Below are 6,981 nucleotides of genomic sequence, written 5' to 3'. Positions count from 1 at the left end.
CAAAAATCCAGAGAATCACATTGTATGATTTTTAAATAATTAATTTGCATTTTAATGCATGACATAAGTATTTGATTACCTACCAACCAGTGAGAATTCTGGCTCTCACAGACCTGTTAGTTTTTCTTTAAGAGGCCCTCCTGTTCTCCACTCATTACCTGTATTAACTGCACCTGTTTGAACTCGTTACCTGTATAAAAGACCTGTCCACAAGACCTGTCCACACACTCAATCAAACAGACTCCAACCTCTCCACAATGCCAAGACCAGAGAGCTGTGTAAGGATATCAGGGATAAAATTGTAGACCTGCACAAGGCTGGGATGGGCTACAGGACAATAGGCAAGCAGATTGGTGAGAAGGCAACAACTGTTGGCGCAATTATTAGAAAATGGAAGAAGTTCAAGATGACGGTCAATCTCCCTCGGTCTCGGGCACCATGCAAGATTTCACCTCGTGGGGCATCAATGATCATGAGGAAGGTGAGGGATAAGCCCAGAACTACACGGCAGGACCTGGTCAATGACCTGAAGAGAGCTGGGACCACAGTCTCAAAGAAAACCATTAGTAACACACTACGCCGTCATGGATTAAAATCCTGCAGCGCACGCAAGGTCCCCCTGCTCAAGCCAGCGGCCCGTCTGAAGTTTGCCAATGACCATCTGGATCAGGGGTTTTCAACCGGTGGTCCGCGGCCCCCTGGTGGTCCGCGGCGGCATTGCATGTGGTCCGTGACATGCATTCCAGCCTACGTAATTTCACTATTAAAATAACTTTTTTCCATAAAAAAAAAGTTTGTCTTAAAAAAAAGGCAAGTCAGTAATAAATACATTGGCATTCAGTAAAGTGTCGAACCCATAAAAAGTAGAACCATTGTCCGCTTTACATAAAACAAATCACAACATGACCTTGTGTGAGTGAGTGAGTAGCGTTCACACCAAACGCGAATAGAGCGTCTGGCGCAAGTGATTTTCATGTCAAGTCAATGTAAAGACGCGTTTATGCGCATCTGGAGGTCCTGCAGCTCGAATGAGGCGTTTAGCGCGTCAGTCACGCGAATGAGGAAAATTGAGCGTCTGGTGCGATACGCGCGAGTGATGGGTGAGAGAGCGAGAGAGAGAAAGAGAATTCTGATTAGTCGAGAGGATGTATCGCGTTTAGGCTAAAAATAGGTTTGGCGCTTATCGCGATTTGGAAAGAAACTGCATCTTGCAATACATTTTAAACAAGGAAATATAGCGATTTGGCATGAAATGTTGATGGAGCCGTGAATAGGTTCAGTACACAGCAAAATGACATGACAAACTCTTTTTTTTAAAAAATGTATGCCATTTCCTCAATTCGACGTCCGACTGTGCTATCTGACAAAGGAATCCACACACAATAGTGGGCCGCCAATTACTTGTTAGTCAGAATGGTGGTCCCTGGCACAGAACCAGTTGAAAACCCCTGATCTGGATGATCCAGAGGAGGAATGGGAGAAGGTCATGTGGTCTGATGAGACAAAAATAGAGCTTTTTGGTCTAAACTCCACTCGCCGTGTTTGGAGGAAGAAGAAGGATGAGTACAACCCCAAGAACACCATCCCAACCATGAAGCATGGAGGTGGAAACATCATTCTTTGGGGATGCTTTTCTGCAAAGGGGACAGGATGACTGCACCGTATTGAGGGGAGGATGGATGGGGCCATGTATCGCGAGATCTTGGCCAACAACCTCCTTCCCTCAGTAAGAGCATTTAAGATGGGTCGTGACAACGATCCGAAACACACAGCCAGAGCAACTAAGGAGTGGCTCCGTAAGAAGCATCTCAAGGTCCTGGAGTGGCCAAGCCAGTCTCAGGACCTGAACCCAATAGAAAATCTTTGGAGGGAGCTGAAAGTCCGTATTGCCCAGCGACAGCCCCGAAACCTGAAGGATCTGGAGAAGGTCTGTATGGAGGAGTGGGCCAAAATCCCTGCTGCAGTGTGTGCAAACCTGGTCTATAGGGTTGGGTACCGAAACCCGGTTCCAATAGGGAACCGGTTCCGACGTAAACGGTAGTAACCAGACCGAATAAGAACGAAACTTTCGGTGCCTGATTTCGGTGCCTGACTTTTTTCACCGCCCCCTATAAAACATCTCGCGGCACGAATGATCCAATAACAAAACATCTCCAGTTAACCAGCAGAGCATTCATTTAGTTCGTTTGTTAAATAAGAGACGATCTAGCGCTGAAAATTCTTTTCTCTTGTGGCTCGCGCACACCGCACTCGGACGCGCGCTTCAACACGTTGCAGAGATCGATCTATTTATGAGGCGCCGTCTATATAAGAGTATGTGCTTGGAGAGTTTGTGTGTGCGTGCTCACGTCTCAGATGAGTATGTGCGCGAGTTTGTGTGTGTGTGTGTGTGTGTGTGTGTGTGTGTGTGTGTGTGTGTGTGTGTGCTCGCGTCTCAGATGAGCATGTGCGCGAGTTTGTGTGTGTGTGTGTGTGTGTGCTCGCGTCTCAGATGAGTATGTGCGCGAGTTTGTGTGTGTATGTGTGTGTGTGATCATGTGCTCGCGTCTCAGATGAGTATGTGCGCGGTTTGTGTGTGTGTGTGCGTGAGCGACTTTAGATGTGACGTTGTACATTTCATATAGTTGGAGCATTCAGCAGTATACGTATGTGTGACTACTATATATACGTGTATGCAAGCGTTTTATGTGTGCGTGAATGAAGTTCGATTTAAGCCCTAGACGGCGCCTCATATCTATTCGTTCTGGTGAAATCACAACATATAATGCACACAAAGTGTCCCTGCTTGATATACAACCACTGATGAGCATTATCGGTTTAAAAAAACTACGCATGCGGATTAGAACCCCAAACCTCTGACATTCTTGACTAAAGTTCAAGTTCAGCTGCAGTGTTCCTCTTCGGGTAAGTCTAGTATTTTAATGCCAACTGCAAATCTTGCATATCAAGTATGAAGTATATCAAGTATATTTATATGAGGCTATACTTTGTGTGTTAAATATTTCTGCTCAGTGTCAGATATTTCTCTGTTTTGTAAAAGTCTATAATATATAATATGTAATATAATTGATATATAATATATATAAATAATATTAAAAGACAATTTTTTTATCTTAACTTAAGTGTTTTCGGCTACATCAGCACAATTTTTAATTTAATCAGAAATCAGAAAATCTTTTTCAGAAAACACACACAGATATAATTTTTTTGATAAAGTGTGTGCAGTTTCGTTTTCTTAAGTACCGGTTTAAGAACCGTTTAAGCACCGGAACCGTTTGAAAAATACCGAGTAGGTACTGGTATCGGATAAAACCCAACCAATACCCAACCCTACTGGTCTAGAACTACAGGAAAAGTATGATCTCTGTAATTGCAAACAAAGGTTTCTGTACCAAATATTAAGTTCTGCTTTTCTGATGTATCAAATACTTATGTCATGCAATAAAATGCAAATTAATTACTTAAAAATCCTTACAATGTGATTCTCTGGATTTTTGTTTTAGATTCCGTCACTCACAGTTGAAGAGTACCTATGATAAAAATTACAGACTTCTACATGCATTGTAAGTGGGAAAACCTGCAAAATCGGCAGTGTATCAAATACTTGTTCTCCCACTGTATATGGCATAAATTAACTTGTATCATAATCTTCTACAGCAATTGTCATTCACATTTTAACTATTTAACTAGTTCCCTATAATTAAAAATTAATTATTAGTATTAGTAATTTATTAGTAATTAAAATTACCCCATTTACTCACCCTCAAGCCATCCTAGGTGTATATGACTTTCTTCTCTCAGACAAATACAATCTGAGTTATAATAAAAAATGTCCTGGCTCTTCCAAGCTTTATAATGGAAGTGAATGGCCAATTCTGTTGTGAAGTCCATAAAAGTGTATCTATCCATGATAAAAGTGCTCCACACGGCCCTGGGGAGTGAATAAAGGCCTTCTGAAGTGAAGCGATGTGTTCGTGTAAGAAAAGTATCCGGCAGACGGCATACGCAAGTCGACTTAGGCCAAAAGAGTAACACTAGACGATGAGTGACGCTGCGCGGTTACAAACAAACAGGGCTGGACAACAAACTCAAGCTCCTCCAACAGTTCTCTTCAGAAATTGTCGTTTTAGACTTTGATTCGTGACTGGTGTTTTGTTTTGCTCTATCCTCTGCGCTTCCACGGTCGTTATTACGTTGTACGTCAGGTCAAGTGTTACTCTTTTGCCGTAAATCGATGCGTACGGCTGTCTGCTGCAAGCTAGTTGTTTTAGCTGATAGTTGACGAACGCATCGCTTCGCTTCAGAAGGCCTTTATTCACTCCCCAGGGCCGTGTGGAGCACTTTTATCATGGATAGATGCACTTTTATGGACTTCACAACAGAAATGGCCATTCACTTTTTATTATAAGACTGTATATAGACTCAGATTGTATTCGTCTGAAAGAAGAAAGTCATATACACCTAGGATGACTTGAGGGTGAGTAAATCATGAGGTAATTTTCAGTTTTTGGTGAACTATCCCTTTAACAAGAGGATGGCAAATCTAACCTTTGGTACGTCAAAAATATGATATTTGATAAGCAGATCTCACTTATTTGCTGTTATTAAATCAGGGTTCACTTGAAAATATACATTTGTCCTCCAGAACTTATTCTAACAACTTAATGTTTTAATATATTTCAGACCCAGTGGAAGTGAAAGAGCAAAGACAAGAACTGAAGTGAAATTTCAGTTTCAAACTCTAGGAGTAGCAGCTGAAATCTGTTAAAGTTGGAGTTTATTAAAGAGGAGATTGAAGACATGAGTGATCCAGAACCATCCAGAATAGAACGTGAAGATACTGAGGAACAAATTGGTTGGTGTCCATTCTTGATTCTTCATTGTTGACTGCTTTGGTAGATGTGAATTAATAATTAGTATATGGATGATAAATGATGAAATGCATCTAAATCATAACCTTGTATATAGCAGTTGTCAAACATATTTTAACAATATTAACAAGTGAATGACAGAACTAAACTTTGCCACATAAAAGATCCTATACCTGATCTCTGTTGCTTTCTGCTATTAAATCAGGGTTCACTTGTACTAATTCTAACTGTATTTCTGTGTATTTTAGACCAGGTGAGAGTGAAACAGCAAAGACAAGAACTGAATGAAGTGGAGGAGGAACATCGTAACTCTAAAATTCAGAGAACAAAAGCCAAAAAGACGCACACCTGCACTCAGTGTGGAAAGAGTTTCAGTCAAAAAGGAAACCTTAACACACACTTAAGAATTCACACTGGAGAGAAACCGTATACATGCACTCAGTGTGGAAAGAGTTTTTCTCATGCATCAACTCTCAGTCATCATCTGCATGTTCACTCTGGAGAAAAAACATTTAACTGTGATCAGTGTGGTAAAGATTTTTTTTCATCAGCACATCTAAAAACACACCTGAAAGTTCATTCAGAAGAGAAGCCTTATGTGTGTTCACTCTGTGCAAAGAGTTTTTCAAGGCTGGACAGTTTTAAACTGCACCAGAAAACACACAATGAAGTGAGAGATCATGTGTGTTTGGACTGTGGGAAGAGCTTTACTAAAGTTGACAATCTGAAACAGCACCAAAGAATTCATACTGGAGAAAGACCTTTCAAGTGCTCATATTGTGACAAGAGTTTCACTCAGTCTGGAAACCTGAAAGAACATGAGCGAGTTCATACTAGAGAGAAGCTGTATTACTGTACTCAGTGTGAAAAGAGCTTCAAACATAAAAAAAGCCTTCTGAGTCACATGAAAATATGTCGTAAGAAGTCGTCACAATGAGCAACATTTCATTTTCAAATACATTCAAGTAAATAGTGTGAGACACAGGCATAGCCTAAAAATTGACGCAGAAATATGTTTTAAAGTCTTAATAATAAATGTTTATTCTAAACTTGGGCTATTGTTGTTTACTTACAATATTTGTTCATTTAAAATGTAATTCAATGTTTAAATGATTATCGTTAAAGAAAATAATTGCCAACATTCGGACTGCCAACCAATCCGCAAACAGCCGCTGTACTGTCTGGCGGTAACAAGGTTGTGCTTTTGAGGCTTGCGCGTCATGAGGAGAAATGAAGACAAATGAGGGCATCTCACACAAAGAAACTCTGTGAACTTACAGCAGAAAAAATTCACATGGAGTTTTTATATTTATAACATATGATGCAGTTAAGCAACATCACACGACCAAGAGTGCTGAATACCATCACGATTGAAAATGTGACACCGATTTAATGACGGTTCAATAAACAAGAAATTCATATTAAAGGTATAGCGGAGGATTTTCTTTTTCCGGGTGGGTAGTGTAAACTATTGGTCCACCTAACTGTCAATCATTCTGGTGATGTTTACGTAAGGCCGTCGTACGTGCTCGTCCCTAGGTAGTTTTCGCTTTCTGCGCATGCGCACTTTCAGGTGTATATGTGTGATGAGTTACGTTTTCAGCCATTCCTTTGAAAATGGCTGAGGGTCGAAAGAGAAAAAGTGTATACGAAGTGTATGATAAGATGAAAAAGGCCGCAGAACATAGAAACAAGACCAGAGTGATTTTGGGTGAATATTTTACACGCTGGCGTGCGCTAAAAGCACAGATTGGGCTTCCCACTGATGCCGCAGTCGCGAAGATTCTACTAGACAGGTAAAGTTTGGCATGCTATTTGGAGAAATCCATTTAAAATCACTGCTAGTAAAAGTTAATGTAAGCTATGATTAGCGATGCTAGCCCTGGCAAAAGTCATGCACCGCGTAGACACGGTAAACATCTCTATTTGTCTAAAGTAGCCTTATGACCAAATGGAAAATGGTATCACGCTGAAATGTTCTAAATCCTTGTGTGTTCATTTTTGCTAATTACAATGTGTTCACTATAGTATTTATTACACAAATGCAACAAGCTACTTCTCCATTGCATATCATGTCTTGAGTCCTCACTCAATCGATCAGTATAATAAG

Source organism: Leuciscus leuciscus, assembly GCF_965113295.1.
Source record: "Leuciscus leuciscus genome assembly, chromosome: 9".
Lineage (NCBI taxonomy): Eukaryota > Metazoa > Chordata > Actinopteri > Cypriniformes > Leuciscidae > Leuciscus > Leuciscus leuciscus.
This window is presented reverse-complemented; position numbering follows the sequence as displayed.